The sequence below is a fragment of the Chrysochloris asiatica genome, unplaced genomic scaffold (assembly GCF_000296735.1).
Source record: "Chrysochloris asiatica unplaced genomic scaffold, ChrAsi1.0 scaffold00002, whole genome shotgun sequence".
Lineage (NCBI taxonomy): Eukaryota > Metazoa > Chordata > Mammalia > Afrosoricida > Chrysochloridae > Chrysochloris > Chrysochloris asiatica.
The window spans coordinates 30,847,404-30,855,305 of NW_006408520.1; positions in this window are offsets into that span (position 1 = coordinate 30,847,404).

Consider the following 7,902-nt stretch of genomic DNA (forward strand, 5'->3'; position numbering starts at 1 on the left):
ACATATCCCACATGAATTTTAAGATAATCTGAAGAACAGATACATTAAATACTAAAGACCGAAGACCAGAAGAGTTGTGGGATGACAGCAATAACATCATATAGGAAGAAAGAAAAATGTCACTAAGAAGACAAGAAAGAAAGAAAAAACCAAAATGGATGTCAGAGGAGACTCTGAAACTTGCTCTCCAGAGTAGAAATGCTACTAAAGTAAATGGAAGACATGAGTGGAACAGAAAATTTCAAAGGTCAGCTCAAAAAGACAGTCAAAAAAAAAAAAGAAAAGTCAAATATTATAACGAATGTGCAAAGACCTGAAGTTAGAAAACCAAAAGGGAACAACACACTCAGAATTTTTCAAGCTGAGGGAACTGAAGAAAAAATTCAAGCCTTGACTTGCGATATTGAAGGATTCTCTGGGCAAATTATTGAATGATGCAGAAAGCATCAGAAGAAGATGGAAGGATTACACAGAGTCACTGTACCAAAAAGAAATGGTCGATGTTCAACCATTTCAAGAGGTGGTATACGGTCAAGAGCCAATGACCCTGAAGGAAGAAATCCAAGGTACACTGAAGGCATTAGCAAAAATAGAAATTGGGGAGTATTTTTGATGTTTTCTCATCTCTTACCCTTAGCTCCAAGAAGCCCTGGTAGCATAGTGGTTATGAATCAGGCTTCTAATCTCAAAGTCAGCAGTTCGAAACTACCAGCTGTTCTGCAGGAGAAAGATGAGATTTTCTGTTCCCATAAAGAGTGGCAGCCTCGGAAACCCTACATAGGGTTGCTATGTGTTAGAACCAACTCCACAGCATACCACCACCACCACCACCACCATCCTTAGCGCCCTTCCAATATCCATTTCATTAACAATGAATCTACTTTAAAAATACATTTTGACAGTAATGGTGGTTGTGGTGTATGGGGTTTCTAAGACTGTAAATCTTTATGGGAGCAGAGAACATCATCTTCCTCCCATGGAGTGACTGGTAGATTTGATCTACTGACCTTGCAGCTTGTAATCCACTAAGGTACCAGCCATCTTTTTTGACAGTAATGGACTGAGCTAAAACCATCTGTTGCTTAAACAACTGAAATGCTCTACCAATTGCTCCTAATTGTTTGCTCACATTAATATTTATACTTTTCATTTTATTTCCCCGTTGTAGCCTGAGAGTTCTTTAAAAACTATATATCTCATATCCTGTTTAAAAATTTAAGCAGCTTCCATTATACCTAGGATAAAATGATAAGATCTTTAATCTTTAATACAGTCATCTCTTTCATAAAAGCTTCTGTAATCTGTTCCCCTTTAACTCCCTAACTCTATCTGGTACTGTTTCTTTTATTCATAACCAGACAGATTTAGGGAGTTAGAAGGGGATCAGATTAAAGAGCACCTTTCCTTTCCATTCCTCTAGGAACGTGGATCTTTACACAGGCTGTTACTCCCTCATCTACAAGTTTGACTAAACATTACTCATTCCAAAGAACTCATGTCACTTCCTCAGATAGACCCTTCCTTAGTTAGCTTAACTCCCTACTATATTGAAGATTCTATTATAAAATCTTTTGGAGGTTTACAGTCATTCCACTAGATGGCAGACTAACCTAAAAAGTTAACTGCTATAAACAGCTGTGTGGGATTTCAGTATTAGCTGAGCTGTTGAGTTCTGTATTATTAATGTAACGAAGAGAGAGAACAATTTTATAGATACTTTTGAAAAGTAAGATGTGAATGCTTCATAATTGTACATAAATGATATAATTGCTTTGTGCTGTAGAGGTTATAGAGTTTTTGTGTTTCTCTTCAAAGACTTGAATGCTACAAAAATAAAATACTTATGAAAAATAGTAATAAAAGAATAATGTTGTGTTGTTGTTGTTAAGCGCCGTCAAGTCAGTTCTGACTTATAACGACTCTGCTAGGGTTTTAAGGAGCGGCTGGTGGGTTTGAGCCAAGGACCTTGTGGTAGCAGTGCAGTGTATCCTACAGTGCCACACCCTGAATTAATAATAGCTTTCAAAATTCATTGAGTACTAACTATATAGAGGACTGCTGGTGTGGTGCTGTAGGATCAGCACTGGACTGCCCATCATAAGGCCGGCGATTCAAATCCACCAGCTGTTCCTCAGAAACTGTATACAGGGTCAAAATGCATCGGAACTGATTCGACTGCATTTGACAGCAATAACTATATAGAGGACTCTTGTGTGGCACTGTGGGGTTAGTACTGGACTGCAGGCCACAAGGTTGGCAGTTCAAACTCACCAACTGCTCCTCAGAAACCCTGTACAGGGTTGCTATAAGTCGGAATGGACTCGATGGCACTTAGCAACAATAACAATTATATAGAGTTGGTGTGACGCTATAGGATAAGCACTGAACTACTAACTTCAAGGTTAGTAGCTCAAACCCACAAGCTGCTACTCAGAAACCCTGTACAGGGTCACTATGAGTGGAAACCAATAAATGTACTTAACACAAAAACTGCATGTCAGACACTTTGTTAATTTCCTCATATGTTTTATTTCATATAATCTCAACTAATAAATCGATACTTTATTAATACATTATAAAGTTGACTAATAAATTGTTAATGGATCTATTAATATGACTATTATTCAAATGAATGCAAATCACTAAAGCCAATGATGATAACATTAAAGAATTCTACCAATTTCTTCAGTCTGAAATTAATCAAACATACAATCAAGATGTACTTGTCATTACTGGTGATTGGAATTAAGAAGTAGGAAACAAAAAGGAAGGATCAAGAGTTGGAAAATATGGCCTTGGTGATAGAAACAGTGCTGGATATTGCATGATAGAGTTTTCAGACCAATGACTAATTCATAGCAAATACTTTTTTCAACAAGGTGATGGTGGTGGTTGTGTGTCACCAAGTTGGTTTTAACTCATAGCGACCCTGAATAAGGGTTTTGGAGGCTGTCAATCTTTATGGGAACAGAAAGCCTCTTCCTCTCTTGGAGTGACTGGTAGATTCGAACTGTTGACTTTGTATTTACAGCCCAGCTCATAATCCATTACACTACCAGTGTTCCTTTTTCAATAACATTAATGGTGATTATACATGTGACCCTAAGGAACTCTGGTAGTGTAGTGGTTATAAACTGGGCTGCGAACCTTAAGGTCAGCAGTTCGAGACTACCAGCTGTTCCGTGAGACAAAGATGAGGCTTTTTGTTCCTGTAAAGATTTATAGCCTTGGAAACCCTGTCCAGGGCAGCTATGAGTCAGAACTGTCTCCAAGGTATATTACGAAGACAATGATGTGAACCTAACCATATGTAATATACAGAAATCAAATTGATCACATCTGTGAGAAGAGATGATGGAGAAGCTCAATATTAACAGTCAAAACAAAACAAGGGCTGATTGTGGAACACCATCCATTGCTCATCAATTGTTCTTCAAGCTGCAGCTGAAGAACATTAAAACAAGTCCACCAGAGTTAAATATGGCCTTGAGTATATCCTACCTGAATTTGGAGACCGCCTCAAGAACAGATTTGATGCATTAGACCTTAATGACTGGAGGCCAAATGAGTCATGGATGACATCAAGAGCCTCATACATGAAGAAAGCCAAAGGTCATTAAAAAGACAGAAAAGGAAAAAAGACAAAAATGGATGTAAGAAGAGATTTTGAAACTTGCTCTTGAGCATAGAGAAGCTAAAGTGATTTGAAGAAACGATGAAGTAAAAGAGCAGAACAGAAGATTTCAAAGGACAGACTGAGAAGACAAAGTAAAGCATTATAATGAAGTATGCAAAGACCTGGAGTTAGAAAACCAAAAAGAGAAGAATATACTCCACATTTCCAAACTGAAAGAATTGAATAACAACAACAAAAAATTTACGTCTTCGGTTGCAATACTGGATTCTATGAGTAAAATATTGAATGATGTAGGAATTATCAAATGAATATGGAAGGAATACACAGAGTCATTGTAACAAAACAAATTGGTCAATGTTCAACCATAACACAAGAGGTATCATATAATCAAGAAGGTAGCATATGATATTGAAGCAAAAAATCTAAACTGCACTGAAGGTGTTTGTGAAAAACAAGAATTGATAGAATAAAAATTAAAATGTTTATACAATCTGATGCAGTATTAGAAGACATTTGGAAGATAGCTACCTGGTCAACTGATTGGAAGAGATCCTTATTTGCAGCCATTCCAAACAAAGATGACCCAATGGAATACAGAAATCATCAAACAGAATCATTACTATCACATGAAAGTAAATTTTGCTGAAGATGTTTTGAAAATGATTACAGCAGCATATCACCAGGGAGATGCCAGAAATTTATGCTGGATTCAGAAGAGGACTTGTTTTTGCCTTCAGTGCAACTTGGGCTTCTTCCTTCAATACTATCAGTTCTTCCTTCAATACTATCAGTTCTTGATTGCCAAAGCCATATTTTCAAACTACTGATCCTTTCTCTTCTCATATTTGAAAATATGGCCTTAGCAATCTCCCTGTTGATGTGCTGAGTGTGTTCCGACTCACAGCGACCCTGTGATTTTCGAGGAGGGCTGGTGGGTTTGAACTGCCGACCTTGAGATTCAAACTGACCTTGCATGCCAGTGTGGATCCTACAGCACTACACCCGAACTCTATTAATCATTTCTCAGTACAGTGACCATGTGGATAAGAATAGACTAACTACTTCCTGCCTTTTTGAGACTTTCTTAATTAATAATGGTTTTAAATTTATTAAGTGATTAATTTTTTTCATCATTTAGAATTCTCCCTCTCTGGTACTTATTTTACATCTCTATGTGAAGATTGAATATAATTTTTCTTTACCTTTAAATTATCAGGACTTGAACATTATAGTTTTCGGTAGTTTATTTACAAATCAATTCTCACCACTTTGTATGAGGCACTTAAATTCCCAAGCTATAAAATGACCATTTTAAATGCACGAAGAATTGCTTAAATTCTTGTAACTGCTTTGTTACACAGATGAAAATTCTTAGAGCAGCAGCCATTTGTGCCATACAAACCAAAACTTGGGGGTTATTATTTTATATAATAATTTGTTAAATTGAAATGAAACAAAGATAATCTCCCCCGCCCTCATTATTCTGTTGAATCTGATATAAAGTATGATTTAGAAACAGTTTATACAAAAACTTTTCTTCATTTTGATTGTCCTATTTATGTACTTCAGAAACCTCTTTAAATTAAAAAAAAAAATTAAATGGTATATTCAGAAAGTATGCAAAACTTATATTCACAGTTTAACAAAAATTAAAAATAAACCACAAACAGATGTAACCACTGCCTAACACAAGAAACAGAGCACTGCTGGATATGAGGATCAGGCATACCCTACCTTGGTTACAATTATTTTCCTTCACACAAAGGACAATCACTGTTTTGACTTTTGTGGTAATCACTGCTTTGTTTTTCTGTTTATTTCTATTATTATCTCACATGTCATCAGGGCACTGTGGGATAATGCACTGGACCCCAAGGTTGGTTTGAACCACAAGGTTGGTGGGTCAAACTCACCAGCTGCTCCTCGAAAACCCTATACAGGGTCACTATGAGTCAGAACTGACTAGATGGCACTTAACAATATTCATAAATGGTAGTTTAGTTTTACCTATTTGTACAAATGAAATGATAGTTATCTTTTGAAGGTTTTTTTTTTTTTTTTTTTCATTCAACATTGTGTTTGAAAGCTTCCCTTATGTAGTAGAGGGTATTTGTGGTTCATTTCATTTTCATTGCTACCTTATTCTTAATTGTATAAATACTCCATAATTTTTTTATCCGTTGGTGTGGCGCTGTGGGTTAATGTGTCAGACTGCAAAGTCATTTAAATTGCAAGGTTGGTGGCTCAAGCTCACTAGCTGCTCCTTGGAAACCCTATCTAGGGTTGCTATGGGTCGGAATTAACTTGGTGGCACTTGACAGCAACGACAACTATGGGAGTTTGTTCAAAGTGTTTTTTTTTTTTAAAGCTTTTATTGTAAACTGAATGATAGTTTACTAGGGAGAACATCAGATTTGCACTCAACCAATTATATTTTCTTTCACTGTAATAATTACAATCTCCATGCACCATCAGTTAATATTATTTGCCTCTATTCCCTCTTTTTTTTTTTTTTTATGTACACAAAACATGCAGGAATACATAATCATTTAAACATCCAAAGAACACATTTTACAAGCCAGCCTCCTGCCCACCAGCACATAACCTTTCTGTATGAGTCTAGAGTCCTCAGATGCTCTGTCTCTCCAGGCCATCACCTCTGCCTCCATTTTTTGTGTCACTGCTTCTCTGGTTAGGAGAGCTCATGCTCTTCTTCCTTGATGGTCCTAGGGGCCTCTGTTCCTGGAATGTAAGCTTAATTTGTTGTTGTTATTGTTGTTAAGTGCCATCAAGTTGATCCTACCCATAGCGACCCTGTATAGGGTTTCCAAGGAGCAGCTGGTGAGCTCGAACCACCAACCTTGCAGTTCTAATGACTTTGCAGTCTGATACATTAGCCCACAGCACCACACCTCCCCTTTATTGTTATGCAACATCTACCTTTACAGTTGTGACAATTGCAATTAGTCATGATAACAGTTACTCACTATTGAATCAAAAGAATCCTATCCTCATCTCCTTTCACCATCTATACATGATGAAAATTACATATTGAGGATTCTAACTTCCCCTCTACTCTGAAACTAAACTCCTTCTTGAAAACTTGCAAGCCAGCAACTTTGTGCCTTTATAGAATAGCAGAAAAACACTGTTAGATATAGTGCCAGAAAATGAGCCCCTCAGCCTGGAAGGCACTCAAAATGTGACTGGGGAAGAACTGCCTCCTCAAAGTAGCATTGACCATGATAAAGCAAAAGGAGTAAAGCTCATGGGAGAAAAGCCCAAGGGACCTTCATTTGCTGATGGGGCATAACTCAAAATGAAAAGAAACAGCTGTAAACATCCATTGAAAATTGGAACATGGGATGTACGAAGTATGAATCTGGGAAAACTGAAAGTTGTCAAAAATGAAATGGAATTCATAAACAATCAATATCTTAGGCATTAGTGAGCTGAATGGACTGGTATTGGCCATTTTGAATCTGACAACCACATGGTTTACTGTGACGGAAATGACAAATTGAAGAAGAATGGTGTTGCATTCATTGTCAAAAGAACATATCCAGATCAGGCATGAGGTACAACACTGTCTGTGATAAGATAATATCCATGTTCCTACAGGGAAAGCCCAGTTAATACCACTATTATTCAAATTTACGCTCCAACCACTAAAGCCAGTGAGTATGAAATAGAAGAATTCTACCAACATCTTCAATCTGAAATTGATCAAACATGCAATCAAGATGTATTGATCATTACTGGTGATTGGAATGTAAAGGTTAGGAGCCAAGAGGAAGGATCAGTAGTTGGAAAATATGGCCTTGGTGATAGAAATGATGCTGGAGATCTCATGATAGAATTCTGCAAAACTAATTATTTGTTCATTTCTAATACCTTCTTTAGACAGTGTAACAGATGATTATATACATGGACCTCACCAGATGGAATACATAGAAATCAAATTGACTGCATCTTTGGAAAGAGGCGATGGAAAAGCTCCATATTGTCAGTCAAAGCAAGGCCAGGGGCAGACTGTGGAACAGACCATCAATTGCTCATATGCAGATACAAACTGAAGCTGAAGAAAATGAAAACAAGTCCATGCGAGCCAAAATATGACCTTTAATATATCCCATCTGAATTTAGAGATCATCTGAAGAACAGACTTGATACATTAAACACTAAAGACTGAAGACCAGAAGAGTTGTGGGATGACATCAAGAACATCATACATGAAGAAAGCAAAAAGTCATTGAGAAGACAAG